Source organism: Micromys minutus (genome assembly GCF_963924665.1).
Source record: "Micromys minutus genome assembly, chromosome: 32".
Taxonomy (NCBI): Eukaryota; Metazoa; Chordata; class Mammalia; order Rodentia; family Muridae; genus Micromys; species Micromys minutus.
The window spans coordinates 9,165,712-9,173,110 of NC_137967.1; the positions used below are offsets into that span (position 1 = coordinate 9,165,712).

Here is a 7,399-nt window from a genome sequence, read left to right on the forward strand (position 1 = left end):
ATATATGTGTATATATATGTATTTATCTATGTATCTAACTATGTATCTATGTATCTAACCATGTATCTATGTATCTAACCATGTATCTATGTATCTAACCATGTATCTATCTATGTATCTGTGCATCTAACTATGTATCTATCTATGTATCTATGTGTCTAACCATGTATCTATGTGTCTAACCATGTATCTCTGTGTCTAACCATGTGTCTATGTATCTATGCATCTCTCTGTCTCTCTGTGGAAAAGCACTATTTGTGGCTGTCCCCCACCACACATACACCCTGGGTGCTGGAGATTTAGACCCTGCATATGTTGAACACTCTATCCCTGAGTTGCATCCTCAGCCCTCTTACTTTTCATTTTGTATTTTGTCTAGGCTGGGCTTGAACCCACTCTGTAGTCCAGGTAGACCTTGGACTCTGGCTCATCTAACTACAGCCTCTCAAGTGGCTGGGCTGGCAGGCCTGTGCCACCAAGCCCAGCACCGGCCGGATTAGCTTATTAAGGTTCACTTCACATATTTAAATTTTTATTTATTATTTTAATGCCTTTAAAACATTGTGTGTGTTTTTCATTTTTTATTTTATGTTTGTCTGCATGTCTTGCACCACACGTACACAATGCCTTTGAAAGCCAGGAGAGACCTTAGATCCCTCGGAACTGGAGTTTCCAAAGGTTGTGAGCCACTGTGTGTGTTCTGAGAGCCAAACTGGATCTTAACTCCTGAGTCATTTCTCCACCCTGATTTATAATTGAGTCTCTCCCTCTCTCCCTCCCTTCCCTCTCCCCATCGCCCCTCCTCCCCCTTCCCCTTTCTCCTCCCCTTCCTCCCTCTCTCCCTCCCCCCTCTCTGTGTGGTGTGTGTGTGTGTGTGTGTGTGTGTGTGTGTGTATACTTTACAATATGAATGTACAGTTTAGAAGAAAACTTTGATATGCCAGTGGTCTCGTTTCCCCAAGGGCTCCAGAGATCAGACATGGTCAGTCAGGCTTGAGCAGCAAGCGCCTTTAACCTACTGAACCATCTCACTGGCTCACTGGCTGGGTTTGAACTAAATCCTTGCCTCCTTGGTGGGTTTGTGTGCAGTTCCTGGGAAACGCACGGTATCATCCATCGAGGCTCACTTTGGTTTTTGAGATAAAGTCTCCTAATGTAGCTCAGGCTGGCCTTGAACACAAGATCCTCCTGCCTCAGCCCAGAGTTCTGAGATCATAGGCCTGGCCACCGTGCCCAGCTCCCCTTCTGCACTTGGATCTACTTGGTCTTTCCAAAGTGCCACTAAAGCAGATATTCAGATAAAATGAACTTGGACTAGGTTTTCAAATCACTGCACCACAAAGTATGTAATCAAGATCGTCAAAAATAATGAAGCACATTTAATCACATTGCCACTCACTGGGGACATCATAATTAATATTTGGGTGAGAGCAAGAAGGTTGTGTTGTTCACAAGTTATTTTCAGTATTATTTATTCTTAGGAAGCATGAGGGAGGGAGGGGAGGGGACAGGGTGGATGCTTCAGTGGCTGGCTTGTCTCACTCCACGGGACCCTCTGCAGAAAGGTGATTGTGTAGATAAACTTGAGACAGGGTCTCTGTAACCCAGGTCGGCCAGGAACTCAACACCCTTCTGCCTCAGCCTCCCGAATGCCAGAAGTCTAGGTGTGTACAACCACATCTGTCTCGGATTGGGAAACAGATCCTCTCCCCTGTTTCCCATCTTGCTTCGATTGAAAGGTCATCCTTGGAGGTCCGGGATTGGAGCGATGGCTCAGTGGTCCAAAGGACATGCTGCTCTTCCAGAGGGCCCAGGTTTGATTCTCAGCACCTACACTATGGCTCACAACCAATCAATCGATAACTCAGGTTCCAGGGGATGCAATGCTGTCTACTAGCCTCCGTGGGCACAGAGCACACACGCACAGGCTTGCAAGTCAGCAAAGCGTCCATACACATAGAATCAAAAACAAAAACATTTTTTTAAAAGGGAGTCACCCACTTGCAGTTGAGCTTCCTGACACACCCTCGATGTTGATTGAGAGGATGAGGCAAGAATTGGTAGTGGAAATCTTAGTGTGTCTGGAAGGCGTTCATCCTGGTGCTCCATGAACTCGGGTGGTGACGGAGCTATGGACTAGGACGGGGAGATATGGAGTGGGTTAAGGGAACCAGCAGATGGGCGAAGGAGATATGGATTATATGTTAGACACGTGAGATGCGCTGAGGAGATATTGGGTAGACTGGGGAGAGATGGAATGGGCTGAGGTGGACCAGGGTAGACTGAGAAGATATCATGTTTTGTGGAGGTCTAGGGTAGGAAGGTAGGTAAGTCCTATCCTTGCTGTCTGTCAGCCCCACGTGGTATTTATTCTTGAAGGATGTCCTCTGATCCTTAGGCAGAGCTTTGAAAGATACCTCCCACCCCAAACCATAAGCAATCTTCTTTCTCGGCTTCCGAGTCCTCTTGCCCTGTAATAACAAGTCTGGAGTGTTTGACAGGTAAAGTTTATCAAATGCTTGAAGGTTGGATAACTGCAGTGCTAAGAGTGAACCAGGACTCAGATCCTAGGTGTCCAAAGATGTGGAAAGACTGATCATTGAACCGAGAGTGAGTCCCCCTAGATCCGTCTCCAAACTTAGTGTAACTCCAATCAGAGATGAAGGCAACTCGCTCCATCTAAAATTTCATTCCTTTCTCTTAAGAACTTCTGAAAGGCCCCCCTTGATGCCTTTGAATTTTATTTTTTTTAATCAAGTTAATTGAGGTTTAATTTCCATACAAAAAAACCTGCATCCATTTAAACGGTACGCGGTGATGAGCTTGGAAAAATGTGTGCACCCTTGAAAGCGTCGCAGTGGAGGCGCACAGGGCCTGAAGAGATGGCTCAGCCTTTGAAGGAGATGCAGAACATTTCCTTTATTCCCTTTCCTCTTGTCTCTCTGCAGTCCTTCCTTCTTTCAGCTCTTGGCTGCTGCCAAGCCTTTCTGCCTTCTGATCCCAGAGATGTGTTTCACCATTTAGATCCCGTGTGAGTGGAATCCTGCTTTTCTTGGTGTCTAGATCCTTTCCTGTACAGCATTATTTTGAGATTTCTCCACATGACTCACACATACCCAATTTAATGGTGTATTGGCTGGTTTTGTGTCAACTTGACACAAGCTGGAGTTATCACAGAGAAAGGAGCCTCAGTTGAGGAAATGCCTCCATGAGATCCAGCTGTCAGGCATTTTCTCAACTAGTGATCAAGGGGGGAGGGCCCAGCCCATTGTGGGTGGAGCCATCCCTGGCCCAGCCCATTGTGGGTGGTGCCGTCCCTGGACAGGTAGACCTGGGTTCTATAAGAAAGCAGGCTGAGCAAGCCAGGGGAAGCAAGCCAGTAAGTGATATCCCTCCATGGCCTCTGCATCAGCTCCTGCTTCCTGACCTGCTTGGGTTCCAGTCCTGGCTTCCTCTGGCGATGAACAGCGATATGGAAGTGTAAGCTGAATAAACCCTTCCCTCCCCAACTTGCTTCTTGGTCATGATATGTTGTGCAGGAATAGAAACCCTGACTAAGACACTTGGTGTTTCCTGTTGCGTGATTTAGCTTTTAATCCATTTTACCTGATGGGTTGTCATTGACGCTGTCTCCAGGGTTTTGTGAAACATTAATTTATTTTTATTTTATGTGTCTTGGTGGTTTGCACTAATGTGTGCCTGGTGCCCACAGAGGTCAGAAGAGGGCATCAGATTCCCTATCTGGAGTTATGGATCACTATGAGCTACCATGTGGGTGCCGGGAATTGGACCCCCCAGATTTTCTGGAAGAGCATTCAGGGCTATTAGCTGCTGAGCCATTTCTCCAGCCACTGTTTTCAGTTCTTGTCTGTTTCGAGATACACAGTGAACATCTGGAGGCAGGGTGCAGCCCAGAGCAGAGCACATTTCTAGCATTTGAGCAGCCTTGTCCCCTCACTCCCAACACACATGAATCTAGCCCCGAGCTGAATTTCTGCCCACCAAAGCATACACCTGTGCAAAAGTCTACCTTTTCCTTTTAATTTTTAATATGTTTGTGCATGTGAATCCATGTGCAGTTGCAGAAGAGGGTGTCGAATTTCCTGGAGCTGGAATTACAGATGGTTGTGAGCTGCCATGTGGAAGCCAGGAATCAAATCTATGTCCTCCGCAAGAACAGCAAGTGCTGCTAACAACTGAGATAGCTCTCCGGTCCCCTGCACAGGCATCTATTTCTCTGGGTGTCTATTAGTTTTCTTTCCTCACAATAACCAGATGGCAAAATAGCAAAAGCAAATAAGCATTCGGTGCTGGGACCGATGTCTACTTGGCTCGCAGTTCTGTAGTCAGAATTTTGGGTGAGGTGTGAATCTACTGAATCATTTACTGAGGTTTTGTAGAAGGCTGAAGTCAAGGTCTTGGTTTCTATCTGAAGGTGCTGGTTAAAATGGTGGGGGGAGGGGGACTTGGCCTCCAATTCATGCATCTCCTCATAGGACTACGTGTGTGCATGTATGTGTGTGTATAGACATATACACACATGTCTAACACAGTCCTATGTCTGTGAGCTCTACATGGTCTTTACGTTTGTGGGATATCTTCTGATCCTTAGGCATTGGGAGTGTAGCTCAGTGCATTAGAGACACATTGGAAAAACAAAACAAAACCTTTCCCTTCTCTTCCCCCTTCTCTACTTCCCCCTCCTTATCTTCCTCTTCCACCCCCTCTTCCTCTTTTTCCTTCTCCTCATATCTTAGGGTTCTGCTCTGTGACCACCTCATCCTCCTGAGATTTGGGGTTACAGGCATGCATCCCTATCCCCACCTAGATTCACACACTCATAAGCAGTTTATAAGCATCTTTTATTCATATTTTCCCAATACTAAATGTCAAAATGCCTAGTTGCCATTAATGTAATAAATGAAATATAATATTGATTTAAATTTTCATTTATTTGAACATTAGAGAGATGAAATCATCTACCACACAATCCTTGGTTAGTTTTTTTTTTTTTCTTATTTAAATTGCTCCTTCATGGTCTTTGTTTCTCCTCATAATAGAGGTTGTCTTAGGGTTTTATTGTTGTGAAAAGACACCATGACCATGGCAACTCTTATGAAGGAAAGCATTTAATGGAAGCTGACTTATAGTTCACAGGCTTAGTCCATTACCATCCCGATGGGAGCATGGCAGCATGCAGGCAGACATGGTGCTGAAGAAGGAGCTGAGAGTTCTACATCTGGATTGGCAGGTAGCAGGCAGAGAGCTGACTTAACCTTCTAAGACCTCAAAGCCCACCCCTTAGTGATACTCTTCCTCCAGCAAGGCCACGCCTCCTCCAACAAGGCCACGCCTCCTAATATTTTGACCAAGTATTTAAACACATGAGTCTATGGGGCCATTCCTATTCAAACCACCACAAGGATTTATTCTGTGTCAATTGTTTCAAATATTTCTTTTGCAATGCAAATATTAGTGTTTTATTTAATAAAAGTATCACAAATGTGTTCTTTAATTTTGAGGTCTTCTTTCTTTTTTTTTTTTTAATATTTATTTACTTTATGTCTGTAAGTACACTGTAGCTGTCCTCAGACACACCAGAAGAGGGCATCAGATCGCATTACAGATGGTTGTGAGCCACCATGTGGTTGCTGGGAATTGAACTCAGGACCTCTGGAAGGGCAGTCAGTGCTCTTAACCACTGAGCCATCTCTCTAGCTCCCCCCCCCCCTTTTCTTAAAAACAGATTTATTGAGTCGGAGCGCGGGGGCGGGGGGGGGGAGGGCATGAGAAGTGCTGGAGCTGTCAGTGAGGAACAAGTCGGAGTCTGAGCTGGGCAGACAGTGGGACCGGTGCATGGCCGACATGGTAGTGAAACTAGGTACTGGTTTTGGATTAGGGATTGCTTTTTCCCTCACCTTCTTTAAGAGAAGAACGCCTTTGTTCTGGCATGGGATTACGGATGGCCTACTCCGACTGTCAGCATGACTTTCAGGCTCCATGTCTTCTACATGGAAAGCATGTCAAAAAGCAGTGACTTATGCTGAGAACGCTCCAGCGGGAGGAAAGAGAAACCATGTTTATTCCTCAGGAATACTGAGGTGCCCTGGGGTGCGCTGACGTCCTGTGACAGGGCCATCAGCCTGGCTTTCAGCTCCAGACACTGTTTATGTGCTTGAAACCCAGTCTTTTGCTTTTGTGTCATCTCTCTGGAAATTGTAAGGAGGTCTTAAATAAGTCAAAAACGGGAAGCTCCCCCCCCAAAAAAAATAGATTTGTTTTTTATTTTGTGTGTATGTGTGAGTTTCCATGTACGTATGTACACATGCCAAAAGACGTTGTCAGATCTTCGGTAGCTGGAGTTGTTAGACAGTTGTCAGCTGCCCAGCATGGATCTGGGATCTGACTTGGGTCCTCTGAAAGAGCAGTGGGTGCTAACGAGCCCTTTCCCCGGTTCCTTTCATTTTCTCTTCTCCTCTCCCCCTCCCCCCCTTCTTTTCTGTGATACTGAAGGTGGAACACAGGACTTTGAGCCAACTAGGCAAGTTCTGTACTACTTAGTCATACCTCCAGCCGCCAATACCTTTTATTGTGTAGAAGGTCCATAGTTTTATGTGTTTCCTTTATGGATCTGTGTTTACCTAAGAATATTTTCTCACTCAAAAACTATTGGGATTCATGATAACTACGTACATGATACTATAGTCGGTTATTATATTGAGACAGGGTCTCCTTGTGTAGCCCTGGCTGCTCTGGAACATTCTTTGCAGGCCAGGCTGAACTTGAACTCACCGAGGTCCTCTTGCCTCTGCTCCCTGAGTGCTAGGAATAGAGGCAGGCACCACCATTCTCAACTCTTATATTATTTTTATGATATTTACTGTTGGGGGGTCTACACTTCACCTTTCATTTTATTTTAAAATTGTGTTGTATTCCTGGAAATACCTTACACCATACAATCAAATATTATCATACTTAGCATCTGTTTAGCACCTATTCCTGCCTTCCAGTTCTTCCCTGTACCTCCCTTCAACATGTCCTCCAGACATCATCTATGTGTCTGTTTGTTTGAGGCAGAGGTTCTCTGTGTAGCTCTGGCTTTCCTGAAACTCCAGGGAATTTCCTGGAATTTGTAGATCAGGCCTGCCTCTTCTTTCCAAGTGCTGGGACTAAAGGTGTGTGCTATCATTCCCAGCATACACATATACATCATATATATACACATATACACCATATACACATACACATATACATCATATACACATACATCATATACATACACATATACACCATATACACATATGCATCATATACATACACATACACATATACACTATATACACATATACATATACATCATATACACATATACATCATATACATATACACCATATACACA

General features: G+C 44.9%; 1 pseudogene across 1 annotated transcript; it reads left to right on the forward strand.

Annotated features, from left to right (window-relative positions):
- The first annotated feature begins 2,030 nt into the window (after positions 1-2,030).
- LOC308413262 (MICOS complex subunit Mic10-like) lies at positions 2,031-6,037 on the forward strand (annotated as a pseudogene). The gene is made up of 2 exons: positions 2,031-2,060; positions 5,821-6,037. The product of its transcript is annotated as an MICOS complex subunit Mic10-like (transcript).
- The last annotated feature ends 1,362 nt before the right edge of the window (positions 6,038-7,399 follow it).